The 8,662-nt window shown below is 38.2% G+C and overlaps 1 non-coding gene across 1 annotated transcript; it reads left to right on the top strand.

The window, feature by feature from the left end:
- Positions 1 to 5,983: 5,983 nt before the first annotated feature.
- On the top strand, positions 5,984 to 6,091 carry LOC112725459 (small nucleolar RNA R71). Its single transcript, XR_003164567.1, has one exon. It is a non-coding gene; the product is annotated as a small nucleolar RNA R71 (small nucleolar RNA).
- The last annotated feature ends 2,571 nt before the right edge of the window (positions 6,092 to 8,662 follow it).

Below are 8,662 nucleotides of genomic sequence, written 5' to 3'. Positions count from 1 at the left end.
ATAAACTTTTGGCAAAGTATGAGAAATTGGAAGTCCAGACTTAGTTATCTGGTGCACGAAATTGTGATCTTTGGTAATGGCTTCTTAGGCCAGATACTCTGATCTAGTTTTACAGTCTGTCACAACTTCGATACAACTAACCAGCAAGTGCACTGGGTCGTCCAAGTAATACCTTACGTGAGTAAGGGTCGAATCCCACGGAGATTGTTGGTATGAAGCAAGCTATGGTCACCTTGCAAATCCCAGTTAGGCAGATATAAATTGATAATGGTGTTTTCGAATAATAATTAATAGAATAGGGATAGAGATACTTATGTAATTCATTGGTAGGAATTTCAGATAAGCGAATGGAGATGCTTTTCGTTCCTCTGAACCTCTGCTTTCCTGCTGTCTTCATCCAATCAGTCTTACTCCTTTCCATGGCTGGCTTTATGTGATACATCACCACTGTCAATGGCTACTTTCGGTCATCTCACGGGAAAATGATCCAATGCCCTGTCACGGCACGGCTAATCGTCTGGAGGCATCACCCTTGTCAATGGCTTCATCTTATCCTCTCAGTGAATAATATGCTCACGCACCCTGTCACGGCACGGCTATTCATCTGTCGGTTCTCGATCATGCTGGAATAGGATTTACTATCCTTTTGCGTCTGTCACTAACGCCCTGCAATCGCGAGTTAGGAGCTCGTCACAGTCATTCAATCGTTGAATCCTACTCGGAATACCACAGACAAGGTTTAGACCTTCCGGATTCTCTTGAATGCCGCCATCATTCTAGCTTACGCCACGAAGATTCCGGTTAGGAGATCTAAGAGATATTCATTCTAGCTTATTTCATGTAGAACGAGAGTGTTTGTCAGGCACGTGTTCATAGGGGAGAATGGTGATGAGCGTCACACATAATCATCACCTTCATCACGTTCTTGGGTGCGAATGGATATCTTAGAAGAGAAATAAGAAGAATTGAATAGAAAACAGTAGTACTTTGCATTAATCTTTGAGGAACAGCAGAGCTCCACACCTTAATCTATGGAGTGTAGAAACTCTACCGTATGAAAATACATAAGTGAAGGTCCAGGCATGGCCGAGATGGCCAGCCCCCAAAACGTGATCAAAGGATCATAAGGTAATCCAAAGATGCCTAATACAATAGTAAGAGGTCCTATTTATAATAAACTAGCTACTAGGGTTTACATGAGTAAGTATTTGATGTATAAATCCACTTCCGGGGCCCACTTGGTGTGTGTTTGGGCTGAGCTTAAGTGTTGCACGTGCAGAGGCCATTTGTGGAGTTGAACGCCAGTTTTTGTGCCAGTTTGGGCGTTCAACTCTGGTTTTGGATCCTTTTCTGGCGCTGGACGCCAGATTTGGGTAGAAAGCTGGCGTTGAACGCCAGTTTACGTCGTCAATTCTTGGCCAAAGTATGGACTATTATATATTGCTGGAAAGCCCTAGATGTCTACTTTCCAACGCAATTGGAAGCGCGCCATTTCGAGTTCTGTAGCTCCAGAAAATCCACTTTGAGTGCAGGGAGGTCAGAATCCAACAGCATCAGCAGTCCTTCTTCAACCTCTGAATCTGATTTCTGCTCAAGTCCCTCAATTTCAGCCAGAAAATACCTGAAATCACAGAAAAACACAAAAACTCATAGTAAAGTCCAGAAATGTGAATTTAACACAAAATCTATTAAAAACATCCCTAAAAGTAACTAGATCCTACTAAAAACATACTAAAAACAATGTCAAAAAGCGTATAAATTATCCGCTCATCACAACACCAAACTTAAATTGTTGCTTGTCCCCAAGCAACTGAAAATCAAAATAGGATAAAAAGAATAGAATATACTATAAATTCCAAACTATCAATGAAACGGAGCTTCAATCATATGAGCGGGACTTATAGCTTTTTGCCTCTTGAATAGTTTTGGCATCTCACTTTATCCATTGAGGTTCAGAATGATTGGCATCTATAGGAACTCAGAGTTCAGATAGTGTCATTGATTCTCCTAGTTCAGTATGATGATTCTTGAACACAGCTTCTTTATGAGTCTTGGCCGTGGCCCTAAGCACTTTGTTTTCCAGTATTACCACCGGATACATAAATGCCACAGACACATAATTGGGTGAACCTTTTCAGATTGTGACTCAGCTTTGCTAAAGTCCCCAATTAGAGGTGTCCAGGGTTCTTAAGCACACTCTTTTTTTTTTGCTTTGGACCTTGACTTTAACCGCTCAGTCTCAAGTTTTCCCTTGACACCTTCACGCCACAAGCACATGGTTAGGGACAGCTTGGTTTAGCCGCTTACACCAGGATTTTATTCCTTTAGGCCCTCCTATCCACTGATGCTCAAAGCCTTGGGATCCTTTTTAATTGCCCTTGCCTTTTGGTTTTAAGGGTTATTGGCTTTTTGCTCTTGCCTCTTGGTTTTAAGAGCTTTTGGCTTTTTCTGCTTGCTTTTTCTTTTTCTTTCTAATTTTTTTTTTCGCCTATTTTTTTTTCTGCAAGCTTTGTTCTTTGCTGCTTTTTTTTGCTTCAAGAATCATTTTTATAATTTTTCAGATTATCAAATAACATGTCTCCTAGTCATCATTCTTTCAAGAGCCAACATATTTAACATTCTTAAACAACAACTTCAAAAGACATATGCACTGTTCAAGCATTCATTCAGAAAACAAGAAGCATTGTCACCACATCAATATAATTAAACTAAGTTCAAGGATAAATTCGAAACTCATGTACTTCTTGTTCTTTTGAATTAAAACATTTTTCATTTAAGAGAGGTGATGGATTCATAGGACATTTATAACTTTAAGACATAGTTACTAACTACTAATGATCATGTAATGAAGACACAAACACAGATAAGCACATAACACGAAAAACAGAAGAAATAAGAACAAGGAATGAATCCACCTTAGTAATGGTGGCGTTTCCTTCTTGAGGAACCAATGATGTCCTTGAGCTCTTCTATGTCTCTTCCTTGTCTTTGTTGCTCCTCCTTCATTGCTTTTAGATCTTCTCTGATTTCATGAAGGATGATGGAGTGCTCTTGATGTTTCACCCTTAGTTGCTTCCAATAATTGTGTGGAAGAAAATGTATCCCCTGAGGTATCTCAGGGATCTCTTGATTTGCAGTCAAATGTTCTACCACTGAGCTATAGACCCTTGATGGAAGCTTTTGTCTTCCCTTTCCTCTTTCTTAGTAATGGTGGCGTTTCCTTCTTGAGGAACCAATGATGTCCTTGAGCTCTTCTATGTCTCTTCCTTGTCTTTGTTGCTCCTCCTTCATTGCTTTTAGATCTTCTCTGATTTCATGAAGGATAATGGAGTGCTCTTGATGTTTCACCCTTAGTTGCTTCCAATAATTGTGTGGAAGAAAATGTATCCCCTGAGGTATCTCAGGGATCTCTTGATTTGCAGTCAAATGTTCTACCACTGAGCTATAGACCCTTGATGGAAGCTTTTGTCTTCCCTTTCCTCTTTCTAGAGGTTTCTCTGGCCTTAGGTGCCATCAATGGTTATGGAAAAAACAAAAAAGCTATGCTTTTACCACACCAAACTTAGAATGTTGCTCGCCCTCGAGCAAAAGAAGAAAGAATAGAAGAATAAGAAGAAGATATGGAGGAGATGGATGGGAGTGTGTATTCGGCCATATGGGTGGGATTGGCTGGGAAAGAGATGTTGAATTTTGAAGGAAAGTGGATGTTTGGATGTGAGTGGTAAAGGGTTAATAGGGAAGAGTGTTTATTGGGAATAGATGATGATTGAGAAGAGAGAAGAGAGTGAGTGGAGGTAGGTGGGGATCCTGTGGGGTCCACAGATCCTGAGGTGATCCTGTGAGGTCCACAGATCTTGAGGTGTCAAGGCATTTACATCCCTGCACCAATTTAGGCATGCAAAATGCCCTTGCACACAACTCTGGGCGTTCAGCGCCAGGTTGGTGCCCATTTTGGGCGTTCAACGCCCATTTGCTGCCATTTCTGGCGTTGAACGCCAGAACCATGCTTGTTCTGGGCGTTCAGCGCCAGGATGCTCCCATTCTGGGCGTTCAGCGCCAGAACTATGCTCTGTTCTGGCGTTTGAACGCCAGACAGATGCTCCTCCAGGGTGTGATTTTTCTTCTGCTATTTTTGATTCCGTTTTTAAAATTTTTTTGTTTATTTTGTGACTCCACATGATCATGAACCTAAGAAAACATGAAAAACAATAAAAATAAGAATTAGATAAACATTGGGTTGCCTCCCAACAAGCGCTTCTTTAATGTCAATAGCTTGACAGTGGGCTCTCATGGAGCCTCACAGATGTGCAGAGCTTTGTTGAGACTCTCCAACACCAAACTTAAAGTTTGGATATGGGAGTTCAACACCAAACTTAGAGTTTGGTTGTGGCCTCCCAACACCAAACTTAGAGTTTGACTGTGGGGGCTCTGGTTGACTCTGCTTGGAGAGAAGCTTTTTCTGCTTCCTCCCCATGGTTGCAGAGGGAGATCCTTGAGTTTTAAACACAAGGGAGTCCTCATTCCATTGAAGGAATATTTCACCTCTGTCAACATCAATCACAGCTCTTGCTGTGGCCAGGAAAGGTCTTCCTAGGATGATGGATTTATCCTCTTCCTTTCCAGTATCCAGGACTATGAAATCAGCAGGGATGTAAAGGCCCTCAACCTTTACTAATACATCTTCTACTTGTCCATAAGCCTGTTTTCTTGAGCTGTCTGCCATCTCTAGTGAGATTTTAGCAGCTTGCACCCCATAGATTCCCAGTTTCTCTATTACAGAGAGGGGCATGAGGTTTATTCCTGAACCAAGGTCACATAGAGCCTTAAAGATCATGGTGCCTATGGTACAGGGTATTATGAACTTTCCAGGATCCTGTCTCTTCTGAGGCAATGTCAGTTGATTCAGATCACTTAGTTCATTGATGAACAAGGGAGGTTCAACTTCCCAAGCATCAATGCCAAACAATTTGGCATTCAGCTTCATGATTGCACCAAGAAACTTGGCAGTTTGCTCTTCAGTGACATCCTCATTCTCTTCAGAAGAGGAATACTCATCAGAGCTCATGAAGGGCATAAGGAGGTTCAATGGAATCTCTATGGTCTCTAGATGAGCCTCAGAGTCCTTTGGTTCCTCAGAGGGAAGCTCCTTATTGGTCACTGGACGTCCCAGGAGGTCTTCCTCCTTGGGATTCATGTCCTCTCCTCTCCTCACAGGTTCGGCCATGGCGCTTATGTCAATGGCCTTGCACTCTCCTTTTGGGTTCTCTTCTGTATTGCTTGGGAGAGTACTAGGAGGGATTTCAGTGATCCTTTTACTCAGCTGGCCCACTTGTGCTTCCAAATTTCTAATGGAAGACCTTGTTTCATTCATGAAACTTACAGTGGCCTTAGATAGATCAGAGACTAGATTTGCTAAATTAGAAGCATTTTGTTCAGAGTTCTCTGTCTGTTGCTGAGTGGTTGATGGAAAAGGCTTGCTATTGCTAAACCTGTTTCTTCCACCATTATTAAAGCCTTGTTGGGGCTTTTGATCCTTCCATGAGAAATTTGGATGATTTCTCCATGTTGAGTTATAGGTGTTTCCATAAGGTTCACCTAAGTAATTTACCTCTGCTATTGCAGGGTTCTCAGGATCATAGGCGTCTTCTTCAAAAGATGCCTCTTGAGTACTGTTGGATGCAGCTTGCATTCCATGTAGACTCTGAGAGATCATATTGACTTGCTGAGTCAATATTTTATTCTGAGCCAATATGGCATTCAGAGTATCAACCTCAAGAACTCCCTTCTTCATAGGCGTCCCATTACTCACAGGATTCCTTTCAGAAGTGTACATGAATTGGTTATTAGCAACCATGTCAATGAGTTCTTGAGCTTCTGCAGGCGTTTTCTTTAGGTGAATGGATCCACCTGCAGAAGTATCCAATGACATCTTTGATAACTCAGATAAACCATCATAGAATATATCCAGGATGGTCCATTCTAAAAGCATGTCAGAAGGACACTTTTTGGTCAACTGTTTGTATCTTTCCCAAGCTTCATAGAGGGATTCACCTTCTTTCTATCTGAAGGTTTGAACATCAGCTCTAAGCTTGCTCAGCTTTTGAGGAGGAAAGTACTTGGCTAAGAAAGCCGTGACCAGCTTATCCCAAGAGTTCAGGCTGTCTTTGGGTTGAGAATCCAACCATAATCTAGCTCTGTCTCTTACAGCAAAAGGGAAAAGCATGAGCCTGTAGACTTCAGGATCTACTCCATTAGTCTTAACAGTATCACATATCTGCAAGAATTCAGTTAAGAACTGAAAAGGATCTTCAGATGGAAGTCCATGAAACTTGCAGTTCTGCTGCATCAGAGAAACTAATTGAGGTTTCAGCTCAAAGTTGTTTGCTCCAATGGCAGGAATGGAGATGCTTCTTCCATGTAAATTGGAATTAGGTGCAGTGAAGTCACCAAGCATCTTCCTTATATTATTATTATTTTCGGCTGCCATCTCCTTTTCCTGTTCGAAAATTTCTGAAAGGTTATCTCTGGATTGTTGTATTTTAGCTTCTCTTAATTTTTTCTTCAGAGTCCTTTCAGGTTCTGGATCTGCTTTAACAAGAATGTTCTTGTCCTTGCTCCTGCTCATATGACAAAGAAGATGGCACAGAAAAAATAGTAATAATAATATGGATCCTTTATACCACAGTATAGGGATCCTTGTGTTAGTAGAAGAAAAGAAGGGAAGAAAATCTGAACTCGGATTTTTGGAGAGTTGAAGGAAAGATGTTAGTATATCAATAAACAAATAGAAGAAGATGAGAGGGGGAAGTGAATTTTCGAAAACAATTTTTGAAAAAGAGTTAGTGATTTTTGAAAATAGTTTTTGAAAAAGGTTAGTATATTTTTTTTTTTAAATTTTTTTTATATAAAAAATAAAAATAATTAGTTAATAAAAAAGAAATTTTTGAAAAAAAGGGAAGATATTTTCGAAAATTAGAGAGAGAGAGTTAGTTAGGTAGTTTTGAAAAAGTTAAGAAACAAACAAAAAGTTAGTTAGTTAGTTGAAACAAATTTGAAAAGATAAGAAGTTGGGAAGTTAGAGAAGATATTTTGAAATCAAATTTTGAAAAAGATAAGATAAGAAGATATTTTTTTGAAAAGATATGATAGAAATTAGTTTTTGAAAAAGATTTGATTTTTAAAATCACAATTAATGACTTGATTCATAAGAATTCACAAGATATGATTCTAGAACTTAAAGTTTGAATCTTTCTTAACAAGCAAGTAACAAACTTCAAATTTTTGAATCAAAACTTTAATTGATTATGTTATTTTCGAAAATTTGGTATAAAAATAAGAAAAATATTTTTGAAAAATATTTTTGGAATTTTCGAAAATAATTAAGAATTTTGAAAAAGATTTGATTTTTGAAAAAGATTTTGAAAAAGATAAGATTTTCAAATTGAAAATTTGATTTGACTCATAAGAAACAACTTGATTTTAAATTTTTTTTGAAAAAGTCAACTCAAATTTTCGAATTTGATGAGAGAAAAAAATGGAAAGATATTTTTTTGATTTTTGAATTTTTATGATGAGAGAGAAAAACACTAAAAATGATGCAATGCATGAAATTTTTAGATCAAAACAATGAATGCATGCATGAATGATATGAGTGTCAAGATGAACACCAAGAACACTTTGAATGTCAAGATGAACATCAAGAACATAATTTTGAAAAATTTTTAATGCAAAGAAAACATGCAAGACACCAAACTTAGAATTCTTTAATGCTTACGCACTAAGAATTCAAGAATGCATATGATAAACATGAAAAGACACAAAACAAAAAATCATCAAGATCAAACAAGAAGACTTACCAAGAACAACTTGAAGATCATGAAGAACACCATGAATGCATGAAATTTTCGAAAAATGCAAGATGCACATGCAATTGACACCAAACTTATGATATGACTCAAGACTCAAACAAGAAACATGAAATATTTTTTTATTTTTATGATTTTCTAATTTTTTTGGATTTTTATTTTATATTTTTCGAAAAATTATTTAGAAAAAGGAAAAATAAGGATTCCAAAATTTTTAATATGAATTCCAGGAATCTTGCCATGTTAGTCTTAAAGCTCCAATCAAAGGGTCTGGCATGGCTTAACAGCCAGCCAAGCTTTAACATATAATTACATGGGCTGGAGTGATTAGTTGAATACCAATCCCAAAGTAGTTTGGGTATGGCTTTACAGCCAGATATGATTCAACATATTTCATGAAACACTAGAATTCATTCTTAAAAATTTTGAAGCCATAGAATAATTTATTTTTGAAAACATTTTTTTTTCCTCTTTTTTTTGAAAACTTTTTTTTTTCGAAAACAAAGAAGAATTTTTGAAAGATTTTTGAAAAATTTTTGAAAACAAAACAAAAAGAAAATTACCTAATCTGAGCAACAAGATGAACCGTCAGTTGTCCAAACTCGAACAATCCCCGGCAACGGCGCCAAAAACTTGGTGCACGAAATTGTGATCTTTGGTAATGGCTTCTTAGGCCAGATACTCTGATCTAGTTTTACAGTCTGTCACAACTTCGATACAACTAACCAGCAAGTGCACTGGGTCGTCCAAGTAATACCTTACGTGAGTAAGGGTCGAATCCCATGGAGATTGTTGGT

This window comes from Arachis hypogaea, chromosome 11 (assembly GCF_003086295.3).
Source record: "Arachis hypogaea cultivar Tifrunner chromosome 11, arahy.Tifrunner.gnm2.J5K5, whole genome shotgun sequence".
Taxonomy (NCBI): domain Eukaryota; kingdom Viridiplantae; phylum Streptophyta; class Magnoliopsida; order Fabales; family Fabaceae; genus Arachis; species Arachis hypogaea.
Note: the sequence above shows the minus strand (reverse complement) of the source record. Positions and strands in the feature narration are given on the sequence as shown.